General features: G+C 39.0%; 1 protein-coding gene across 1 annotated transcript in view; it reads right to left on the bottom strand.

Annotated features, from left to right (window-relative positions):
- IMMP2L (inner mitochondrial membrane peptidase subunit 2) overlaps positions 1-18,482 on the bottom strand; it is a 905,116-nt gene extending 886,634 nt beyond the window's left edge. The window contains exons 1-2 of the mRNA XM_086692395.1: positions 18,434-18,482; positions 17,827-17,899 (exon numbers count right to left, since the gene is read on the bottom strand). The gene's annotated coding sequence lies outside the window, so the exon portion shown is untranslated. The remainder of the gene's footprint in view (positions 1-17,826; positions 17,900-18,433) is intronic.
- Between the last annotated feature and the right edge of the window lie 7,875 nt (positions 18,483-26,357).

Below are 26,357 nucleotides of genomic sequence, written 5' to 3'. Positions count from 1 at the left end.
AAATTATTATCAAATCTGTAAACTCTGAAAGAAGCATTAATTGGAAACAGAAAGAAAAACTGTAAAACAATTTTACTGTGAAACCAATGAAATAAAAATTTCATTCTAGTAAGGAATATTCACTTGCATTATCTAAAATATGATATATCGCTATATCAATGATACTAATATAAAAATTTTCGTTATTCTGTTTTGTTACCTCGATTAATCTCTTACATTCACCTACTCTTATCCCATATTGAAAGATACCAACTAATGTTCACAGTATTTGAGTAACCTTCCTAAGGTCACACAGACAGTAAGTAGCAGAGCTGAATCCAGATTATGTGCCCCCATGGCCGGTGCATTTAAGCACTGTGTTCCCCACCTCCCACTTAGTCACCACTCCCAGTAAATATTCATCACTCCCAATAAACATAACATGAGTTATTGATTTCATAGCTGCTACCACAGCATTCAGATGCAACTTTTATGAGGAGTGTTCTGAATACACAATTAGTTCAATCCACTATGTAAAAGGTAAATGCTCAAGTCTCATTAATTTCTAATAAATTTTCAAATGCAGAAGGGGTATAAAAGGAAGAAAAGTACAAATCTATATATACAACATCAATTAAGAGAAGAATATCACTGGAGTTGTATTTGGACTTAAGCACTGAAAACATTTATTATCCTGCTATCCTTTCAGTCCCTCTGTATTGGCTCTTAGAACTTCATATTTCACTGTTGAAACACAGGAAAGCTGGAAGATACGTGCATTTCAAAACATCATGCCCTTTTGCAATTTCCCTTCTACATTTATTACCCGGATCTTTAAACACTCAACTAGGAGCTAAACCAATTCAACTGTATGTGTAAAATGTAAAACTGGAAATGCCAGAAAATCAACATGACCTTTAAAATGTAACATTTTCCACAATCATTTAGTTAATAGTAGAAAGACATTTTATAGTATTTAAAGCATAATCTTCATGTGTAATACTTTCAGCAAACATAAAAGCAAATACAGAACAAGGTACTTAAAAATCAACCACATTTTTTAAACAAAAACTGCAATTAATTTTAAGCTACCACTTTTTTGCAGTAGTTACTTTACCTGTTAAACATTCATAACCATATTGGTGTGCTCCATTTGTCAAATACAAAGCTGATGCAACCATCACCACCCAAGCCCAGTCACCTCCTACGACTGGTAGGGCCTACCACTATGACTAATTCTTCCCCAATTTAGCCATATTAGTTAGCTTGAGAACTAAAATATGTGTCAGACAAAGGCCAAGATGAGCCCTCTCTGTAAGTCAACAGGACCACCTTGATTAATTCCAAGGCACTGATCGCAACATGTTTTCTAACCAACCAGACTCCTCAAAGATACTTAAAGAAAGATAATAATTAGGTAGTCGATATTACCATAAAATTAAATTTTATATAAGAGCAAATGTAGTCTTCTATCTTCAGATCCAATCATGTATTTGTTAAAAGTAAAAGATATGCAAATAAATGCTAATAGGATGGCAAATTTTCCCCAAGAGAAAATCACACTTCAGATAAATCACCACTCTTACAATTTTAATTCCATAATCAAGTAGCAATCCTTGAGAATGTAACTTTCCCCTTTGACTACTTTGATTAAGTATTTTCAGTAGAAGCTGATCAGAAAATAGTTTTTCTTAGATTTTTTTTTTCCACTGCACGGTTCCTAGCAGATTAAAATTAGCAAGACAGATGAAGTCAGAATCCACATCATCTCCATTTATTGCCTTTAACAGCTGAAAATTAGGAAGAAAAAGAGATCGAAGAAACAAACAGAACAATCTAATGCCTGGCTAAAGGACAAATTCTACCTTTAAAATTGCGCACGGTTCCTATCAACTCTATGAATTCAGTTCTTTAATGAAAAGAGTGAAAGAGCAAGGTTATAGCTTGCAGAGACAAAATAGTGACATATCAGCCAAGCAACTAAATTAGGTATCTCACCTGTCACGGAGAAAATCAATAAGGCCCAGTGAATTTATATTGTACACTGCTTTATTTAAGGAAAAACTCTGAAATACAACATCTTCAGCTCTTTGTGTACTAAACATATTCTGCTCCATTGGCTGGAAGAAATCTAAGAAAAGATGGCCTCTGTGGCACAGGGCAAACAGGACTCTGCCTTAGTGCAACACAGAAGAAGAACAAGATGAAAGAAAAGGAGCTGGGAAGGGGAGTTTTCCATTCAACATACGTAAAAATAATGGCTTTTTACAGGGAAAGGAATGTAAGTGGCTACCCTAAGAAGAAAATAGGTAGAATCGGCTTGGGTAGAAACAAAACACCAGCAGGATTGAGGAAGCCCTCAAAGTAGTTTACACCCCAAACAAATCAAGAGTGACACAAACTTAGGCAGGAAAAATGTAGCTCAATATTCAAAGACATGCAGAGTCTGACCTGATTCTTTTCCAGCATCATCATCTTCTCTTTTGTGATGGTACCCTTCACATTCCCTCCCTATGCCTTTACTTGTTCTACTCTTTCAGCCTAGGTTTCTTTCCACCCTCTCCACACACTTAATGCTGCAGTCTCCTAATACAAGCTCAAAACTCACTCGTATTTTATGAAGTCACAGGCAATCTCCAATCTGTTAGCTATGCCCCATCCTATGGCACCCAAAGCTTTGTTTACACCTCATTTTGGACACTTAGATTATATTCTGTATCAGTCATTTATTTACATATTCATCTTCCCCACCACTATACCTAAGGGTGATTTTTGGGGGGGAGGGGGTATGTTATATTTTTTTAACTGTGGCAAAATACACATGACATAAAATTTACCACATTAACCATTTTTAAATGCACAGTTCAATAGTGATAAGTATACTCACATTGTTGTGCAACCAATCTCCAGAACTCTTTTGCAAAACTGAAACTCTGTATCCATTAAACAACTCCTTATTCCTCCCTACCCCCTACCCCTGGTAACCAGTATCCTGCTTTCTTTATGAATTTGACTACTCTAGGGACCTCACATAAATGCAATTTGTCTTGTGACTGGCTTATTTCATTTAGCAAATGACCTGAAGGATCATCCATGTTGCAGCATGTATCAGAATTTCCTTCCTTTTTAAGGCTGAATAATGTCCTACTACATGTGTATTCCACATTTTGTTTACCAATTCATCCAGCTGTGGACACATGGGTTGCTTCCACCTTTGAGTATTGTGATTAATGCTGCTATGAACATGGGTCTTAGAAACTTTTCAATTATTATTTTTTTTAAGCTTTCTTTATTCTTGAGACAGCACACAGGAGTTGGGGATGGGCAAAGACGGGGACAGAGGATTCAAAATTGGCTCTGCACTGACAGCAGCGTGATTGACATGGGGCTCGAACTCAAAAAGCGTGAGATCATGACTTGGGCCAAAGCTGGACGCTTAACGACTGAGCCCCCCAAGTGCCCGCCATTTTACATTAACAGTGCATAAACGTTATAATTTCCCCACATCCTCACCAATACTTGTTACTATTTTTTTTAGTAGTAGCTACCCTAATGAGTATGAGTTAATAGTATCTTGTCATGGTTTTCATTTGCATTTTCCTAATGATTAGTAATACTGAGCACCTTTCCGTGTTCTTATCAGTCATTTGTGTATCTTTGTTGGAGAAATGTCTATTCATGTCCTTTGTTCATCTTTTAATTGAGTTATTTGTTTTTTGTTGTTGAATTATAGGATTTTTTTATAGACTCTGGATATTAACCCCTTATCAGATATATGAACCAGAGGGATTTTTTAAATTCACTTTTCCATTCCCTAACTTTCCATAATGGATTATATGTAATACAGAAATATACTTTGAGTTGAATGTGTTTCTTCCATTAAAAAAAAAAAATTTTCGGGGTGCCTGGGTGGCTCAGTCGGTTAAGCATCCGACTTCGGCTCAGGTCACGATCTCACGGTCCCGTGAGTTCGAGCCCCGCGTCGGGCTCTGTGCTGACTGCTCAGAGCCTGGAGCCTGTTTCAGATTCTGTGTCTCCCTCTCTCTCTGACCCTCCCCCGTTCATGCTCTGTCTCTGTCTGTCTCAAAAATTAATAAACGTTTAAAAAAATTAAAAAAAAATTTTTTCGTATAATACAAAATTCAAAATATCCAAAAGGTAGTATAAAATAGAAAATAAGACACCCTCTCATCCCTGCTCTCCAGCCACTCCCCAGAGGCATTTTATATTTTTTAATTATTCCCTCCAGAGATATTCTGTACATATACAAGAAACTATATATCTTAATTTAGTCTCCTCCAAAATATTAACCTACTAATGCCCACTGTTCTGCATCTTTTTTTGACTTAATAATTATTCCATTTCAGTATATATCAACTGCCTTATTCATTTTAACTACTACACATTCTACTATACGTACCATCATCTATTTATCCAGTTCCCTAAGAATGGGCACTTAAGTTGTTTCTAATTCCTGCCAACAATACCCTTAAATATATTTCATCCAAGTACAAGATCTGCAGAATAAATCCTAATAAGGAATCAAATGATATGTGTGTTTTAAGTTTTGTTAACTATTTCTAAATTGGTCTCAATGAAAACTGCAAAAATCCATACTCCCATTAGCAATGATGAATCTGCCTATTTCCCTATACCCTCAATAACACATTGTGTTTTCAAACTTTGTTTCTTTGCCAATCTGACAGACTACTAAATCTAATATTTAGGTCATTCACAATCTAACCTCAATCTACGTGTTCCATGGCCTTTTACTGTAGGCAAATAGTTTCTCATTGGTTCTAAATTAAAGAACAAAGGTACTTCCCAAACGTCTTTGTTCAAACCCTACCGGTTATTTTGAATGGTTAAGATGATCTCTCTGCTCTCCCTGCAAATACAAAAGACCACATTGATTCAACAACTCTTTAGTAAGAGTCTACTATGTTGTATAAAAGTAACTGAATTTTGTGCAATGGAAGATCATAGCAGGGAAGGTCAACCTAGAATGGACAGCGGCCTCTATAACTTTAAGCTATACAGGCATACCTCGTTTTATTGCACTACTCTTTATTGTGCTTCGCAGATAATGCTTTGTGTGTTTGTTTGTTTTTTTACAGATTGAAGTTTGTAGCAACCTTGTATCAAGCGTCTTAGTGCCATTTTTTCAATAGCATTTGCTCACTTCACGTCTCAATGTCACATTTTGGTAACTCTCACAATATTTCAAACTTTTTCATTATTATTATACTCGCTACAGTGATCTGTGATCAGTGATCTTTGATGTTACTATTGTTAATTGTTTTGGGCACGACAAACCATGCCCATAAAAGATGGTGAACTTAATCAGTAAGTGTGTGTGTTCTGACTGCACATGTGGTGGAAATAGAACTATGTCATGTCTTTGGCCATAGAATACATTTTGAAGACAAAAAAAGAACTTTAAATTAGTACAGATACAAAAAGATGAGATTGCAAGATAATAAAGATGTTAATAAAGAACGTGACTATTAGAGTTTTATCTTGAACTAAAAACAACATCAAGCATTCTCAAACCCGGAAGTGTAGAGTTTTCTGTAACTAGAATGCATTAGTATGTCGCTGACCATTCCTCTAAGTATTTTAAACTAGATGGACACTTTGAAACTAGAATTATATTTTAATGTATCACTTGCCTCAAGATTTCAACTTCACAAGACTATTTGCATTCTCTTCCCCCCAAAAATCTTTCTACCTAACTATGCCTTGACCTACTGGCTTCAATCATCTACCATCTTCAATGGTAGATGTTTTCCTACCATAAACATCTAATAATGTGTCTCTGACTATATACAGAAGGTGGCAATATAATTCGTGCTGTTGAAGGGAGAACTAACATCTCAAGCTAACAACTAGGAAATAAATGTGATCAGGAGCACACAAGCTGAATATCCCAAAGTGTATACCTTTCACAATAAGATACAAGCAGCCTTAATAAACAAGACATATTCAGAAGAAAAAAAATGCATTTTTTCTCTGACACAGCTAAATAATACATCTTTTCAGTAGTATTACCTTCTTAACCCCTAATTATTACTGCCCTTTATTACTTGTCTGCAAAACCAAAAAAAAAAAAAATCTAAAAAGTTAAATGTGATAACCCAGTATGACTCATTAACCAAATAATTCCTCACATTTCTTAAAAAATTTTTTAAGTTTATTTATTTTGAGAGAGACAAAGACAGTGTGAGTGGGGGAGGGGCAGAGAGAGAGAGGGAGACTGAGAGTCCCAAACAGGCTCTGAGCTGTCAGTGCAGAGCCAATGTGGGGCTTGAACTCATGAAACCACTAGATCATGACCTGAGCCTAAACCAAGAGCCAGATGCTTAACCAACTGAGCCACCCAGACTCACATTTCTTTATGAATTAAAATTTACATAGGATTCTAACAAACAGCTTGGATAGTACTCAGAAATAACCATGTGAGCTCCATTTTTCCAAAAAAACGAAATGAAGTTCAGAGACGAAAAGTTCATGTTCGCATAGTTGATAGTAGAGCTAGCACTTGAATAAAACCTCATAAACTCGTTCCATCTTTTCACCACACATCACCACTTTAAAGTCTAGAAATTTATATTTACTGCCTATTTTTTTAAGTTTTAAAATAAAGGTTTTAATGAAATGCTTAGAATATTAACATCATGCACACGTCTCACACAATCTTCATCTAAAACTTAAACTATTACTGTCATAACTCATGTGTTCAGACTACAGTACTTCTCTTACACATGAGAAAGAGATTCATAAAAAAGCTAATTAGTTTATGAAGTGCCTCAAACTCCTTCATAATGATACTAAATAGTTATTATTTAACAGAACTAAATAATAATTACTTAGTGTTTAAATGTGACACTAATAAAACTCTCATTAAATAAGCTCTTGGAAAAATACCAAACTGCTTTGTAAATTATCTGCTACACCAGGCAAACTAAAATTTAAGGAAATAAGCTACATACTGTATGATTCCAACTATATGACATTCTGGAAAAGGCAAAACTATGGAGACAGTAAAAAGATCTACGATTGTCAGGGGCTGAGAGGAGAGAAGGATGAATAGGTAGAATACAGTGGACTTTGAGGGCAGTGAAACTACTGTATGATACTATAATGGTGGACACGTTATCATGGATTTGTTCAAATGCACAATAGAATGTACAATACAAAGAGTGAACCCTAATGCAAACTATGGACTTTAGGTGATAATGCTACATCAGTGCAGGTTCATCAGTTGTAATAAATGTATCATTCTGGTAAGTAATGTTGATAATGGGAGAAGCTACGCATGTGTGGGGGTGGGGGTATATGGGAAATATCCGTACCTTCCCCTGAATTTTGCTGTGAACCTAAAACTGCTCTAAAAAAACAAAATCTATTTTAAAAAATTAACACAAATTATCTGTGACAACTCTAATCTTTTCCCTACCAAGTATTGCTCTACAGGTCCACTATTACCTACTTAGCAAAGAACACCTTTGATTACCATCAACCCTAACCTTCAGTTGAACTCTTCTTTACAGACTCAGTGCCCCTCACAATGCCCACTCTGCCCTTTGTAGCCCACTCATCCTCAAACATGACATCAGGAGACTAAGCCCAAAGACAGGCAGAAAATTTGGTACAGACAACAGACAGAGAAGGCAGGTAATGGAGAAGGAAGTGAAGAATACCCAAAGAGAGAAATCAGCAGGAAAATCCACAAGACAGAGCAGAAAGCAGAAAAGAATCCTGAGATGCTTTGAATTTATTGGTCTACATAATGTGAAAAATGCATAAAATTAAATTTTCCTAAAATGTAAAATATGCTATTACAAACATTTCCCTTCTTTAAAAAAAAAAAAGTCTTTGCTGTACATGATTCTAAAACCAGAACACCTAAACTTGATAATGTGTTTACAATGTGTCCTCCAGCTACAAGCAAGATGATTTTTCAAAGGCTGACCATAAATGCTACAAACATTTTTCAAAAGAAAGATATATACAAGTGCGTGTGTCAAAGTGTCATGACAAAGACCTACCTCTCGGAATAAATTTTTGGATAAAATTGCAAAGATAAAATTTTTATGATTTATCACATGGAAGAAAGACATTATCTTCTGGGCATTCTTAATCTAAGTCAAAAATATGCTATGAGTTACCAAACTAAGCAGGAGTTCAATGAGATTCTGAAACAGTCACACACGAATGACTGTGTGTACGTTGGGGGGTGGGGGGGGGGGGTGCTTGCTTGCTTTGGTCAGCATTGAGAACAGGCTAAGCACCTGGCAGACCCGAACATCTGAGGCATTTAGGAGAGGCTAAGGGCTAGAGTGGCAAATCAAAGACCCATCAGACAGGATTAAAGATGGCTCTGGCAGGAGCCACCACCATCATCAATACCACCTGAGCAAATAATGACCCTCGGCATCTGAAATTTCAGGAGAGGCGTAAAGACTGGAGTTTTGCCAGTGATCCCATTCAGTTCAGTTAATAGCAATTAAACGCCACTGAAGTACCAGGCATTAAGTTAAAAGTGCCAGAAGACAATGAAGAGTAAGATGTAGCCCCTACTTTAAAAGTTTCCAGGGGCGCCTGGGTGGCGCAGTCGGTTAAGCGTCAGACTTCAGCCAGGTCACGATCTCGCGGTCCAGGAGTTCGAGCCCCGCGTCGGGCTCTGGGCTGATGGCTCAGAGCCTGGAGCCTGTTTCCGATTCTGTGTCTCCCTCTCTCTCTGCCCCTCCCCCGTTCATGCTCTGTCTCTCTCTGTCCCAAAAATAAATAAACGTTGAAAAAATAAATAAATAAATAAAATAAAATAAAAGTTTCCAGTCCAACATAGGGTAAGACAAGTCCACAAATGACTATAATCCAGGCAAAATAGAGCAAATTCCAAAGACAGATATAAAAATGAGCATCAGACATTCAGAGATTTCATCAAGGAGGTAGACTATCTAGGAGAAAACCTACCTAGGTGACTGACAGGTTCTTGCTATGGTTACTTTTCTTGCTCACGATTTTCTCCCATCAGATGTACTACTTTTACACTAGAAGATGTGAAAAAGTTGGAAAATGTATCTATTGCTTTAATGGTTTACAAAGGATTTTCCATAAAGTCTTCATTGAAACTCAAAGCTATGCTGTGCTGGGTAGAGGTGGTTATCTTGTCAGACAGCCAACCCCCCAAGATGGTCCCCAATGATGCATGCCTCATACACTGTGTACTCTCACTCTGAATCAGGGCTGGCCCATGAGACCAATCAGACATCAAAATGATGGTGTGTGACTTCCAAGGATAGGTTATAAAAGGCTCTACAGATTGCACATTGGTCTCCTGTATGTCACTCTGGGGAAGCCAGCTCCTATGGTGTGAGGGCAGCTGAATGGTCAGGCCCTTATGGAGAGGAATCAAATTGCCAACACCAACTTGCCAGCCATGTGAGTAGGCATTTTGGAAGTGAACCTTTTAGCCTCAGGCATGCCCTCTAATAACTGCACCTCCAGCTGGTATCTGACAGCAACCTCATGAGACCCTGAGCCAGAACCACCCAAATTGCTCACCCACAGAAACCACGATTTAATAAATGATTATTGTTGTTTTCAGCCACTGAGCTTTTGATATGTTACAAAGCAACCAGAGAGCTAATGCATCCCAATTTTACATGTGATGCTCAGAGAAACTAACCTAGCTACTACCAGTTAGGAGTGGGCAGGGAAACTTGATCTAGAACCCAATCTGAGGCTTTAGGTGCAGTTTCCTTTCCATTAAATAATACTACTTCTCAAGTAAAATATGTTAGAATACCATAGGATGATCATTCTTATGTGATTATAGGACCAACACTAATATACCAGGCATCCCACAGTAAAAAAATAAAACACACAGTTACATGTCCCTCTGTACATAACAGACATGATGGGACCTATAATATAATTTACTACATGGTGCTCCATGGTACTTTGTGGAGTTTTTACTGTCTTCTGGAAGATTTCTATATTTTAATGTATAGATTTTAAAAATGAAAACCTATTTAGAGCATTTTAATACTCAACAATCACATTACTAACATTGAGAATTTTTATACACTTTACAATCTTTGTCACAATAAACATTTGTATAATTTTAAATAGAATTAATGTGTCAGATGAGAAATGCTCAACTGCTGACTGTTTCTTTAAGGATTTACATTTTTGCTTTAGGTCTTCAACATTTTAGCATTATGCAAATACAGTAAAAAATAGCATCAAAATGCTCATGATGGTGAAATCTTACATTCCAATCTGTAAAATGTTACTACCTTGCAGGGCAAGGTGGCAAGCTCTTAGCCAGTCTTATCCTAGAGAAAGTCAACAGAATATTTCATTGTCAAAACCACATCTACACGTAATGTCCCTTTATACAATCACCTCTTTTGACCCACACAATCTTACAGGGTAGGACTGGTTTACTGCCATCCCCATTTTCCAAAGGATAATGGGCTTAGAGAAGTCTAAATGACCTAACTAAGGACACATGCTATTAAAAAGAATCACAGGGGCACCAGGGTGGCTGAGTTGGCTGGGGGTCCAACTCGTGGGTTTGGCTCAGGTCACCATCTCACAGTTTGTGGGTTTGAGCCCCACATTGGGCTCTGTGCTGACAGTGTAGAGTCTGCTTGGGATTCTCTCTCTGTCTTTCCGTCTCTCTGCACCTCCCCTGCTTGCTTGCTCGCTCTCTCTCTCTCAAAATAAATAAACATTAAAAAACATATAAAAGAATCACGAAAATCCGACCTATTACTTTTTAGCTCCAACTCCAAGACTTTTCTGCTGCACCATATCTTAGCTCATTCATTCTCTACCCTGGCTGCATTAGAACATCTGGGGGCATTTTGAAAAATATCAATACCTGGACATCATTCCAAGAGATTCTGATTTAATTGCTCTGGTCTGTTTTAGTCATCTAGAATATAATAAACCAGTTGTAGTAAATTCATAGAAAGTTTGTACTAGAAAAGGAAAAACTGTGGATATCTCTATACGTCAGCTGAAACATCTTTATCCTCCCAAGTTCCCTGAAAGACACAGACATCTTGCGGTAAACCAAATAGAACAAGGAGGAAGAAGAGATGAAAAACTGAAACCCATTCTGCCACTATCATGGGACCACCAAGGAGTATTTTATTCCCTTGATCCCACTCCTCGAACCTCAGCATCCTATAACTTCACTCCACTGCAAGTTCTAGCTCACGTGTCACTTGAGATTTCACCTGTGCGAAGTCTTGTGGTTAACACAAAAGAAAGAAGACCATTGTTTTACATCCATCTTACCTTGGACCTCTATAACAGCACATATTGCATAAGGCATTTATTTACACATCCATTTCTCTCACTGACCTGAGAAGTCCTTAAGGGCAGGATCCCTATCTCATTCATCCTTCCCATCCTATGTAGCCTTCCATATTATACAGCCTTGAAGACAGCAGATATTAATAAATGTTTGCTAAATCAAATGATTTTTTTTTATGTTTGGCATGGTTAATTCCCCCTTAGCTTCCTAGTACACACTCTGTTGACATTTTTCAGTTTTTAATAAAAAGGGGACTTTTTCCCCCCCACAGTTGGATTAGGTCAGAGAATAATGTAAGTGAAAAAAAGCCAGATGCAGTGAAAGCAAGTTATCAGTGGAACTTTGGACAAGGAAAAAAAAGGGTAAATAGGATATTCAAGAGTGGGGGTCAGATATGCATTTTTTGTTTGTTTGTTTGTTTTAAAGGGAAGATTAGGCAAAGACAGTGACAACCTGATTTTCATTCACTAGAAAGCATAACAAAGAACCGTGATTACAGGCAATTATATTTTCAACACTTCCCTGTCTGTGGGGCCCCTTCCTCTCAATATACATACATGCTGTCTCTCCCCTCAAAAAAAGAAGCCTGCCACACTGAGTTTCATCTTTGGACACATATTAGAGCTCTGAAAATTCTGGACTGCAGACCAGTGAAGTCAGAATCTCTGAGAAAGGGCCCAGGCATACTTACTCTCTCTTCACTTCCTCCTCTCCTATTCACTCCTTTTGCCCACGCAGTGTACTTTCTGCCCCCACCAAACCAACGGAGCCATTGATTCTACTTTACAATCCTCATCATGCTTGATGATTCATAGCATTACAGTTTTAATTGGGTTCTACTTCTTGAAACTCTGCAAGTTGGCCTGAAAAGTTTTGCTTTCTCTTTTCCCCTAGCTTCTCTGGCCACTCCCCTTCTGTCTTGGTGTGTCCCAAAAAATTCAGTATTCTCCAAAACTTACCTTGAGCCCTTTTCTCTTTCTATGCAGTTCCTCTAAGCACTTTTGTCCTTACCCATGCCTTCAACTACTCTCCACATAGTAAGCACTCAGAAATCTGCCTCTGCAGCCTCCATGTCGCTTGTGACACTCCAGGACCGTATATCCAATGGCCTCCTAGACAGTCCCAACTCGCCAAGGACATGTCCAGCAAGCTCCTTAATCACTTGTCCCAGCCTGAACTCAACAGCTGCCCCCAGCCCAGAGCTGCTTCCTCTTCTCCCTACCCTCTCACCATTCAGAAATCTAGCAGCTACTCCAGCACCCTCACCCTCCTCTTTCTGTTACATTCAGTCATGAAGACGAACCAATTTCCCCTCCTTCTAAATATTTTTCCTAAACTTCTAAGTTTACTTCTAAGTTTCCCCACTACTTCCAGCCTTGTCCCAGCTCTCAAGTTGCCATTATCCATACTAATACACTGTCTGCTCAGGTCTCCAGTCTTGCCACATCCCCACCCAGCACCTCACTCCACCCCCAATCTACCCGGCACTTTGCTTTCAAGGTGACCTTTCATGTGGCTCACAATGCCACACGTGGCATAGAAAGTATGCCCTGACCTAGCTATCCAGTTTCATCTCCTTTCACTCCTGACTTTGCCCTAATGTAACTGACCTATATATAGTTCCATGAACGCAACATGCCCTCGTAATGCCATACAACTATTCAGGCTATGAGCCCCATGTGGAAATGCTCTCTCCTGCTTGTCAACCTGCCCACTTCTACTCCGCTTTCAAGGTTCAGTTCAAAACACAACCACTGCTAAAATCTTCCCATGACATTTCCATCAGGGATCAAGAGCTCCTGCTAGCCTTCCTTTGCACTTATACCTCTGTTATGGCAAATAGTACACAATATTTGAACTGTTGGCCAAGATGTCTACTGTCCTACTAAACTATAAGATCCTTGATCAAGGACAGTGACTTCATCTCTGTAGCCTCAGCACTAGTTCAATGCACATGGCATATAGTTAAAAAAAAAAAAAAAAAAAAAAAAAAATGGTTAATGACAGGACAAGAAGATCAACTGGATTTCAAATATAGAAAAAGTCCAGATCGGGGGTTCCTGGGTGGCTCAGTTGGTTAAGCATCTGACTTCAGCTCAGGTCATGATCTTATGGTTCATGGATTCAAGCCCTGCATCGGGCTCTGTGTTGACAATGCAGAGCCTAGAACCAGCTTCAGAATCTGTGTCTCCCTGTTTCTCTGCCCCTCCCCTGCTCACACTTTGTCTCTCTTTCAAAAATAAATAAACATTAAAAAAAATAAAAAGAAAATTTTTAAATTTTTAAACCAAAGTAACAGACCAGATCTTTAGGAAGTACAGACATCTATTATTAAGTCCCACCCATTAAAAAAAAAAAAAATAGAAATACATGATTATTCAGGTAATAGCAAGGTAATGAAAGAAAGAAAGAAAGAAAGAAAGAAAGAAAGAAAGAAAGAAAGAAAGAAAGAAAGAAAGAAACTATAATTGGACTAAGCATCAATAAGGAGGTAAGAATCTCCAATGGAGCAGCTGACAAAAGATCAACAGAAAGGCCAGAGATACAGGTGGTTCTTTCTACCAGTCAAGTAATTCATCAACCTAAGTCCATGGACTGAGCAAAAACTGGCACCTTCCTCTGTGAGTTCACCACTCCTCCCTTTTGTCATTATTCTCCATAGCCTTTTCTCAGCCCCCACTACTAAATTCCAGATTCCAGGGGTAATGTCTCTCTGCTGGAGCCACAAATCCTGCCAGTGGATTATTCTGAGATCGAAGGTGGGGGTTAGGGGGTTGGTAACCTTTGTTCTTGTGGCCAGGACCGAGAGGGAAGAAATGAAACTACTATTTACTGATGGCTAATTTTGAACCAGATATTGTGCTACTTTACAAATGCTCACTAAATTTCACAATAATCATGAGCAATTATTCCATTTTACAGATAAAAAATTTGTATCCAAGATCACAGCTAAGCAATCACAGGGCCTACTTGAAAACCCAGAAGTTATAGCATCTAGAGTATTTCTATATTCCTGACTGCCTCAAAATGAGGGATGTGGTTCCGCTATTCTAGACTGGAACTCAGAATATATTATTCTCCAAAACCCTATTATAAATGTTGGCTAGAGTCTATAGTACCACTGATACATAATGGGTATACAATGAGTTAAAATAGCTTTTTGGGGTCCTGATCTGAAAATCTAAAGTCTATTTGTTATTCGATTTCTGTAAGTACACCGTTCAACACTGCAAACAAAAATGGACTTGGAAATGAATTTCTGGAATACAAGAATATGTTTTTCCACAAAAAAATCACCAAGGATAGAAACTATTTTACCTCGTTAACTTGTAAGAGCAACGACACCAGAACACACCTGTGGGAAGTGTGCTTTTCTGAATAGGTGCCCATTTAGCATGTGCTGTCATTTGAATAAAACATCACACTAAACCCTACAGACCAGAGCTGATGATACAATGTCACCAACTAGAGCAGATAGGCCTCTAATCTACTGACAAAATGTACTCCTTAGCGAAGTGAAGCCAGATGTCTGGTGTAAAATCTGATGTCTGTGGACTTGTCTTTCTTGGCTTCCAGAGCTGTATTAGATACACTAAATACACAGCTTAGCTGTATATTAAACCTACAACTTGGCAAAATCATGACAGTTTGGACATGTAGCATCAGTATTTTTATTGTAATTCTTATAAACCAAAGACATTTCTGAAATAGAAATCCTAAATTTAAGCACTCAGCTAAATGCGGTGGTATGTCTTTCCCACGTTAGGAACAGTGTCAGAGCTTTATAAACACATTTATAGAAACCCTTTCCCTTCATTTTTCAAGCTGACACTCTATAGGCATAGCTGTGGAATGATTTCATAGGGGGAATTCAAGCCACGTCAGGGGTCAGTCCTTGTCCCAGAAATTCTAGGATCAGATATAACAAGTGGTGACTGTGAAAATGCAAACATCCACCTTCAGGAAAGTGAAATACAAGATACCTTACTTAAATAGCAAAGAAGATCATGAAGAATGTGATGGTTGACCAGATAAAAAAGGAGGGAAGTTAACAGTTAGTATCTATATGCCAGGCGCTGTTTTTTCACACATTTTTAAATATACTCATCGTTCTGTTTTGACAGGTGAGACGTTAGGGAGCAAAGTTTTAACTGGTCCAAAGTCGCAGAGCTTATGAGATAAGAGCCAGGACTCAAGCCAATGTCTAGAAGAATCTAAAAGCCATGCCACTTCTACAGGAGGATTGGCCTGGTACACAGACAAGAACATAGAGGTAGAAGGCCAAATAGTAACACATAATCATGAAACAAATAGTTGAAGAAATAGACACAAATTGTTGAGAAGGTTCATCTAAGAGTAAGCTCTTAAGAGACTTGCTTTCCATCTTTCATATCCCTGCAAGATTCATTTTTAACCTTATGTAACCAGAAAAAGTCATCTTCAATAAAAAATGAGGTTAAATATACCAGAAACTCATACAGGTGACCAGCCTAGTACTTACTTTCTTTAAGTGAATCCCCCATAACACTCTCCATATTTTCTCATCTTACATTATCTTTATGCAATAATTCAAACCATTATCCTCATGTAATTTTTATACTGGTACAATACACTTATTACACTGGAAAATGACTATAACACTGTAACAGCACTCCAACCAGTCTTAAGGGTTAACTTGCCTCAAGCTTATGCCCTTCGTGCTTGCTGACCTAAGTCCGTTGGTCTGTAGCCAAACTAACCTACTTTTCCTGGAGATTTGCAAACCGCTGGCCTTGAGGAGTGAAGAACCAAACCTTCCCAGAAGATAACACCTAATCACATTAGAAAACAGCTGCCACCGATGCCAACGAGCCTCTTCAGGGTCATGTCGACACACAACTAACCGCCTGGGCGCCAGCTTCTCCAGAATGTGGCAATCAGAATGCCCCCTCTCCCCATTCTTCACGCCTTCCCCTTAAAAACTCTCCAGCTGCACCTGGACTGGGAAGATGGTCTTTGAGACATTACTCCACCATCCTCCCAGGTTGCCAGCTTCCTCAATAAAGCAATCTTTCCTTTGCCACCATCACCTGTCTCTCAAGTATTGATTTTCAAGCAGTCAGCAGCCTAACCTGAGTTCACAACTGATTCTCTGTCCAGTAACAACACTATTCTAAAAAAGGACATAAATCACCACGTCAGTAATCCTTGAAAGTTTACCACTGAACATGCTAGAAGGCAGAAAAATAGCACTGTCCACCCGCAACACTGTATAGACTAAGCTCAATAGTATAGGGAAGGTCTATTACAATAACACTTAACTATTCTGAAAATCCACAGAAAACTGATGAAAGGCCTGCCCCAAATGGCCATTTCCAACACAGGCTCATCATTCTTACCATCCAACTTATCCATCAGTGCTCGGTCGTTTGGTAGGAAAAGATAATAAATAAATATCCACTGCACTAATGAATGAACCCATCATCCATAAACAACTATTTTCTAGTTTTTCATACATTATGTATATGGCTATCTGAGCCATATACACAGACAAGTAAGAAGGCAGGTTAAGGGTACCGGCAGGCAGGGCCAAGTTGCCACAGAAGGCAATTCTGGCTGTCCTGTGTAAGTATCCCAGAATGGTTTGCTACATTCTTGCTTGGGGCTAACCTGAATTTTAACTAACTGAAAACACTTGTTTACATGGGACACATAGGACGCATAAGGCATTCCCAATGTTCTGAGAGGAGCTGTGTTTCATTCCAGTAAGAAGGTAGAAGGATGGAAAGTGATGGAAGATTTGCACAAAAGAACCAGTGTAAGACACCACACTGAAAAATCACAGCAAACCTCCGAGGGTTTCAGTGTGCTGTTTGGCCACTTTTCAGAAGGGAAGAGAGTATTTGTGAAGGGGTATCAAAGTCAAGGAAAAATGGCCCTGCCTGGTAATTTCACCCCCACGCCAAAAATCGAAAATCAAAAACAAAAACAAAAACAAAACCTTCCTCTGTGAGCTTGAGAGAAGATCCCAAAAGAATTTCAACAGTTATGATATTGTTATTTTTACCCTTTGGCGTTCTAAAGAATTTTTACAGAAGTCTCTTAAAAAAAAAAAAAAATCTGTGGGTGGGACCCTGTCAGTAATCAAGCAGGGCCATGATTGTTTAATGACTACAGTCTGGGGGATTAATCAAAGCTAGCTTAGAGAGCGCCATGGTGGGGAGGCAGACAACTGCAAGACCAACGTTCCAAAGACGGGAAGGGTAACGACAGAAAGCTGTCGGGTCAAGTAGCTAAAAGGGATCTATGCCAAGCTGTCAAGTTCCCAGCCAGCTCTACAGGCTCTAGGCCTGAGAAAACTTTCGGGTTTGGAGTGTGTGAGCCTTGAAGGTGGGCCTCGGCTTCCTGATGATAACGGTAGAATTTGGCCCGCACATCCCCCAGGGGCAGTTCTGGCTCTCGGTTTTTGTCTCCCTTGCTCTTTCTTATATAGTCCTAGCTCCTTCCACCCCTGATCATTCCTTACTTACCCTTTCTCCCGTTCTTCCTCGGTGAGAAGGGGTAAGTGGTTATTTTGTGCCCTCGCCCAATTTGGCCAAAACCCTAAAAGTAAAAATGACAGAGACAGGTGCTTTAAAATCCTGATGTTGAAGCCTCAGGAACTCCCACCACCTGCCCAACACTTCAAGGCGCAGGGCAGCGCGTCCCCACAGCGCTCCCTCACGGCCAGGGCTTGGAGCCGGAGTTGTCCCCTCTGGGGGGGGGGGGGGGGGTGACAAGGAGCGGGCGCGATCTAGGGGTGCCCACTTGGCGGGGAGGAGCCAGCCGCCTCCCGGCTACGTGTCGCCGTCGTTAGGCGCCAAGGAGCCACCATAGTTAGCCGAAAGGATAGGCGACTGTGCCGGCCGCCGCGCGGGGCCTTAGATAAACACGCGCACGTACACATGCTCGCGACCCCACAGGACTCGCGGCCGAGCAGCTCTCAGCCTCCCAGCAATTCCCTCCCCGCCTGCAGCCGACTCCTCCGGAAAGCACCCAAGCCCGGGGGACCACCAGGGGTCGGCGGCTGCGCGCCCGCCCACCCCCGCCAGCCTCACAGAGCCCCCCGAACCGCCACCGCGTTCCCGCCCTCCGCACCCGCTGCGCAGCTCAGCCCAGGGGAAGTCCCCGCGCTGGCCCCGCCCCCCACCGGCGGCAAGCTCCGCCCCCATCCCCCAGCGCGCGGGAGCTGCGCGAAGCTCCGCCCCCCGCGGAAACCCGGTGCCGCCTCCTCCCCCTCCCACCGCCCCCCGGCCGCGCCAGCCTGGGTTAGGCCCAAATCCCGGTATGGATTTGCAACGGATTAAAAAATAACACTCATTCAGCAAGCAATAACTGAGCACTTACTCGAAGTTCTGCACCGTACTAACGGCAGAGAGGACGACAGAGAGCTGAAACTCTATGAAACTGTGTCTTCAGCACCCCCCCCCCCTTTCAAATAGGTCAGGAAACGGAGACCCCCAGCAGCGGCTTGGAGTGCACAGCTACAGTGGCAAAGAGCCTTTTGAGTGCTCCCCCTCTGGACTCCCGTTATTGCGTTTTTTCTACTAAAGCGCGCACAGGGAAACTATTTCTAGGCAAGCCAAAAGGAATAATCCAAAACAGGTGGTTTACTTTGGGAAAGCTGGAATTTCATTCCTAAGCGTTTGTCTTCAACTTACAGGGTTATGACAACCCACAAAGAAAGTGGAACCTAGAGCTACCAAACAGATATAAAACACTTATTCTCTCTTTTATCCCTCCCCCAATTATATGCCTTATTATTGTTGTATTTTTCATTCTTCCGAATGCTGACAAACTACTCTGTGCATTTTCAAATCATTTAATATAAATGTTAGTACCAGATGCTCTGGGACTCTAGCTTAAAATTAATTCTAAAGGTTTAACAACCTACTCAGAGACTCAAACCACCTGATAACTAAAACTCCTAGAGTCTCCTGAGAATAACATTGCTTTCCTGCAAAGAGGGTATGTGCCAACTCTGTAGTTTTTCTCATTCATCACTGAAATAATTACTGTAGGGCAAGCTTTTCTCTGCCAATGCTTAAGGATTTAATTCCATGAGCACTTAACTGCATGGGAGTCCCACCTTTATCAAATAGCAGTGAGAACCTATTTATAAATTGGACTAGGTCCTATTGGCATTGTGAAAACCAACAAAGGGAAACCTCACTAAAGTGGAGTTGGGAGGCTGCAGCTGTACCACCCACACCACGTCAGTTACAGACCCCAACAGAGCAATCCTCCACAGGAAAGAATCATCAACGACAGTCCTTAACAGAGAAAGTTGTACATTGCATTTCCTACCACAAATAGGCTACCTTTGCAACCCAGCCAATAAGAAACCATTATCATCCTGAACTCTTGCTTTTCTCCAGTGGACTTACATTCAAAACAACCCTTCTGACTCCTCCTTCATCATAAAATAACAATCCTCTCCTTTGTTGCATTTGCCTGTGTTTTTTGCTATAGCTTGCATATCCCAAATTGCAATTCTCTGCTATTCCTGAATAAACCATTTTTCTGACAATGTAACTGTTTTATTTTTTAGGTTAGCAGCACTAATAATTAAAAATCAATTTGGATGATTAATCAAATTAAATAGAGGGAGTTCTTGGCCATTAAGAGCTGACAGTCTGAATTGGATGTAAATGAATAAACAATGGAGACAGGAATGTGTGATTTTTATTATAATGCAAATTAATTAACATACAAAAAGTGTTGCTAAGTATGACCAGACTTTGTCACTAAGATTCATCAAATGTGCTTAAGAACCTGAGGTCATCTGGAAAGGCTGTGTAGTATAGCATATGATGCCAACTATAGGCCACTATGGAAAAGGTAAAACTATGGAGACAATAAAAAGATCTGTGGTTGCCAAGGGTTGAGGGGCAAGAGGGCAGGGGAGGAATAGGCAGAGCACATAGGATTTTTAGGTCAGTGAAAATACTCTCTTTGATACTATCTGGGTGACACATGGAAACCATCACTCCAGGTAACAATAATGTGTCAATGTAGGTTCATCAGTTGTAACAAATGTATCACTTTATTGCTGGAATATTGATAGTTGAGAAAGCTGTGTAAATGTGGGGTCAGGGGAGATATTAGAACTCTTTATACCTCCTGCTTAATTTTTCTGTGAAACTACACAAAAAGTAGTCTATTAAAAACGAACACCCCATTTTCTTTAAATCCATCAATTAAATTCTAAACTGAATATTTGGCTTTATGTGTGTGGTTGAAATATAATGATTTGTCTTCTTATCTTCTTATATTAGAACAAGCCTCCATGTGGCATTAGTGTCATCAGAGAGAAAATAAACCATACATGCATTCCTAACTAAAGTACAAAATTAAGTTATGGTTAGACATGTCTAATATTCAAGGAAGTATCTAAGTAAGGTTAACCCAAAATAATTAAATTTACAAATTCTATGAATATATTTATATTCGAATCAATTTATATTCATACAGACTTACAATTAGTAAGCAAATAGTGTGAGATATCAAAGAGGTTTTCGAACTTTCTGGTCTCAAGATCTCTTTACATTCTTAACAAGAACTTTAAAGAGCTTTTGTTTGTATGGGATATATATGTCTATATATACTGTATTAAAAATTAAGACAGAAAATGTTTAAATATTTGCTTAATTCATTTTTTAAATAATAAACTCACCACATGTTACTATAATGAGCATTTTTAAAATAATGACTCCATTTTTTAAAACTTAGAAAAAATGGATTTTACATTTTTTGCAAATCTCTTTACCATCAGTGTTAAGAGAAACAAGTGAATTTCCATATCTGCTTCTGCAGTCAGTCTGTTGTGATACGTTGTTACAGCTAAGATAGTATGAAGAAAAGCAGCACTTGCTCAAATTCATAGCTGAAAAAGGGAAGACCTTGCAAGCCTCTAAAAAGGGTCTCAGTAATCCCAAGTGTCCTCTGATCTCACTTTGAGTTGATGCCAAATAGCATTATTGCATTTATTTATTTCAATATCCTGCATTTCCCACACCAGACTCTGTTAACACTTGAAATTATAGCCCTTCACTTATTCCAAGCTAAAACTCAAATTTGACAGCTCACATCAAACCGTCACATTTCTAAAAGTGTTTTCAAAGCTTTTACTATACCAACTCCGACGAAATTGATATTCTTATTTGAATACATATGAAAACATTTGAGATTCCATTTATATCTGTCATTTCAAACTTTCTGGGAAATTGTGAATATAAATTATGCCACCTGGAAAAGTGAAACAGTGTTGTACAGTCACTAATTCAAGTTTAGGTGTACTTATAATGAAAAGTGTGCATTTCCTTTTATATAAATAATTTTAAAGTGAGATTACAATAAAAATAAGACAAGCAATTACAGTTTTACTTATTACCTAAATAAATAGCAGGTTCTAAAACTACTGCCTTAACATAAAATTTTAGATAGATAAGCTTTCATTTTTAGTACAAATAAAATAATGTAATTCACTCATTTGGGGTTTTTAGATATAATTTCCAACTAAAAGAAACTAAAGAAAAAGAAACCACCTCCCCAGAGGAATGTCTAATTTCAGGTCTGGGGCAGGATATCTAGATGATAAGTGTGGAATATCTTGTGCCACGAAGACAATGAATTCATTTACAACAAATAAGGGTGTCAAAAGGTCACAGACACCAAAACTACAGAATCCCTTTGTCCAAAAATGGACAATTTGAGCACCAACAAAAATAATGCATGTAATTGTTTTAAACATATTGCATATATAAAAATCGATAAGCACTTAATGATACTCCAAAGATGAGAAGCCAAACACAAGAACAACAACAACAACAACGACAACAAAAACAGAACAACTGATTGCACACTTTTGCAAGCAACTAGGGCACTATCTCCTTATTCTACCGAAAAGAAAAGAAAGGAAAAGTATTATTACTCACCTTGCCTTTCCTGCTGAGCTGTATTTCAGAAAATCAAATAGTTGTTCAGGGGAAGGGTTTTGGTTTTTTTTTTGTTTTGTTTTGTTTTTTTTTTTTTTGATAATAAATGTGAAAGAAAAAATAGAATTGGAAAGTTGAAATTTAGCAATCCTTTGTGAAATAAATGATTCAGTCAGTAACCATCAATGGCTGAAACCATTCATGAAAGATCAATGGCATACTTTAAAACGGAGATCAGGGTGTCACTACCTCCATCTAATAATCTAAGTATTGCTACAAATGGGACTCCAGGCATTGTGTGCCTTCTGGTCTGATGTCATCTGAAGCACACAGCACCCCCATGAAGTGTTCTTGCAAACACAAAACAAAGTCAAAAACAGAATCTAATCAAGCCTTAAAACCGACTTCCTACTCACAGACTTGCAGGAAACATGAATGTTAGAGGAACAAGTTAAATGATACCAGAAAGAAAAAAAAAAAGATAAATCTAGAGTATAAGACAGTCTATAAGACAACTGACGTCATCTTCACAGCAAATTAGTAAAAGCACAAAAAGGAGAGGGAAAGGATGGAGAGAAGCTCTAGATTAAAGACATGTAGCAATCAAATGTAAAGTATGAAACTTGTTTGGGTCCTAATTGAAACATCACAGCAGTAAAAAGACTTAAAAGTTAATCATGGACATTTGACCGTGCACTATTGTCAGACAACGTCAAAGAAATACTATTATTTTATAGGTGTATTAATGGCATTGTATTTATGTAAGAAAATGTCCATCATGTTTTCAGAGACATTCTAGAATATGTTGAAGTTAAATGACACACTGGCTGGTATTTGCTTTAAAATACATTTAAGAAGGAAGGAAGGAAGGAAGGAAAAAAGGAAGGAAGGAAGGAAGGAAGGAAGGAAGGAAGGAAGGAAGGAAGGAAGGAAGGAAAGAAGGAAGGAGAAAAGAGAGGGCGAGGGAGGGAGGATGGAAGGAAAGATGACATAAATGTGACAAAAATTATTGTATCTGGTGATAAATGTATAGTTCATTGGACTTTTTCCTCAGCTTTCATATGTTTGAAATTTTTCACAATATAAATTTTAAATTAAATATAAGTGAGTGCTTTAGCCCAGATCTCCTAGAAAACAGTCCCTGAGAGAAAGTGTATGTGCTAAAATGTTTTGGATGCCAGAAAAACAAGAGTGAGGGGATAGGATGAGCGAGGCAGGGACAGAAGGAAGGAAAATATAGGTGTCATGTTACAAGCTGGTTATAGCTTCATAGTACAGGTGACTCTTGACAACCAAGGGGTTAGGGAGCATCAACCCTGCTGGGTCAAAAATCCATGTATAACTTTTGACTTCCCTGAAAACTTAAACTATTAATAGCCTATTAGTGACCGAAAGCCTTACCAATAACATAACCGGTTGATAAACACAAATTTTGTATATGTAATATGTATTATATTCTTACAATAAAGTAAGCTAGAGAAAAGAAAATGTTATTAAGAAAATAATAAGGGGGCACCTGAGTGGCTGAGTCAGTTAAGCATCCAGACTTGGCTCAGGTCATAATCTTGTGGTTCGTGAGTTGGAGCCATGTCAGGCTCTGTGCTGACAGCTCAGAGCCTGGAGCCTGCCTCAGGTTCTGTGTCTCCCTCGCTCTCCTCCCCACTCCCCCACTCTCACTTTGTGTCTCTGTCTCTCAAAAATAAATGTTTTAAAAAAAATGTTTAAAGAAAAGAATAAGGAAGGGAAAATATATTTACAGTACTGTACTGTATGGGGAAAAAATCCACTTATAAATAGAACCATGAAATTCATATCCATGTTCCTCAAGGAGCAACTCTGTGTACAGTTGATTGCTTGGTCACACAGGGCATCTCAAGAAGGCTGTATGAAACCACCAGGCACTGTAACAGAACCATCCATCAGGAGGAGAAAAAACCAAGCAGTTTTTCTCTGTTGGATTCTTCCTGCTTTCTGTCATTTATTCATCAATATTTGCTCCACAAAGTAGGGCAAGCATGTGGAGAAAAAGGTTGGGTGTGGGGGGCAAGAGAGTGGAAATAGAGAAGTGAATAACTGGGTCTCATAAAGTGACTGAGATGATTTATTATAACAATTTAGAATTTAAGCCAATCAGTGACTTTCAGGTTTCGTGAAGACTTGGCTGTTAATTTAGCTTGTTTTTTACTGGAATTCTGCTTGATCTTTTACCTCAGAAATTTTATTCTGGCCAAAGTCATTATTTTTGATTAACGAAATAACAATCACACAAATGGCCGTGGAAACTACATGTAGAGGAATGGCTCTACCATGGTGCCCAGGCAACCTTGCACACCTCCACACAGACCAGTGAGCAGGGCCTGACCACAGCTTGTCTCAGTCTTGGTGGAACGCCCTTTGATCCTCCCATAGCACAAAATCATGGGAGGCTTGTAAGGAGCTGCCACCAGCCACACAGGTCTCATTTGCCTCCCTGTCTGTCAGGAAGGCCGTCCTGAGACAGTGTCTCATTGCCTCCTGGGTCCTGATGAGGAATGAAACTTTCTACCTTGCCCTCTTAGAGCATAGCTGCAGGCTATAAAACTGCTTATCTGATGCAGAGCATTGGCTCGCAAATGAAGAGGGTCCTATCATTCATGTTAGTCAGTCATCTGGGCCCTTTCTTCAGTGTCACCCCATGTAAATGATCAGGGGAAAGATACCTGTGGCTCCACTTGCTTTGGCTATCTAACTAAGTAATAAACTGTTTGAATCTGAAAACTGGCTTGTTGCTTCCTTCCTGTCTGAATCTGTCAGCCTTGCCTTGTTTTGCCTTGCCAGATTCTAAGCAGGATATTTCTACTTTTTTTAACCCCAAAGAGAGTCTTTACTCTTTGCTCTTTGCTCAGCCTGTGTTGTGGATAGTCAGCACCCAGTGCACAAACTGATCAGAAGATATGAATGATCTAGATTCACATTTTCGGAAGCAGTATTTTTTCTCTAAGTGTTGTAGGATAATTTTTGATCAACAGTCACAGAAGACTTCCTTCTCTCTGCCTTTCCTCCAAATTAATTAAAGGGATATTTGTACAAATTGGGTAAAGATTCAGACCTCCTACAACATAAAAATCAATCAGACACATTTTCAACCCTCTATTTTCTGCTCATAGCTTGGCATTATCCATGTTGGATTTAAAGGTCTGGTGACCACTAGAATAAGAGAGAAGCATCAAAAATTAAGCTCCATGGATGTGTCCTAGCTGCTCTTTCACATGTAGGTGACCTACCTCCTTTTTTTATATACAAGATGATAAATAATGATGCCATCCAGCTAACACTTGGCCATTCTCATTTGGTACACCAAAAGACAGGGTTCTTCTGTTCTATTATAGACACATAACAAAGCAGCAAACAGGAAAACAACAGGTGACAGCATAAAACATAAAGGTTAAAGAATAGCTCATTTCTTTTCTTCTTTTTTCATTCTTTTCTCTTGTCATCACTTATGTAAATTATCTCTTGGGAATGGAACTGTCTAAGCCTTCCTAAATGATTCTATCTTATCAACAGTTGATCAAATCCTTACATCCATGAAGGAAGGAACAGTGACATGGAGGTCCCTGGCCTGCCTCACATTTTGTCCACTGGTTGCCTGGCATTCTAAAGTGGTAACATTTCCAATTATTTTCATTGGCTTTCGATTGACAGTCCTGACATATCTGTAGGAATAGGTTACATTCTCTCATGAATTAGCCAGATAATGATTACAAACCAGCAATCCATAATAACTACTTGCGTAGAAACAATTCAAAATAAAACTACACACAGTAAAAATTTGTTGAAATGAAGAAAATAAACAAGTGTTACCCTTTTTGCTAGCTCTGAAAACTGAAAACACTGTGTTAATGGATTTAGTAGAAATAACCAATACAAAATAATTTAGCAACGACTTAAATTGCTCATGAATAAAGTATATAATTAACACATTCTCTATATTCCTTTATCTGAAAATGTCTTTATTTCTCCCTCATTCCTGAAGGATATTTTCACCAAATGGAGAATTGCCAATCCTTGTTTTTCAACACTTAAAAAATGTTGGAAAGGAAATG

This window comes from Puma concolor, chromosome A2 (genome assembly GCF_028749965.1).
Source record: "Puma concolor isolate L17-30 chromosome A2, mPumCon1.1.hap2, whole genome shotgun sequence".
Lineage (NCBI taxonomy): Eukaryota > Metazoa > Chordata > Mammalia > Carnivora > Felidae > Puma > Puma concolor.
This window is presented reverse-complemented; position numbering and strand designations above follow the sequence as displayed.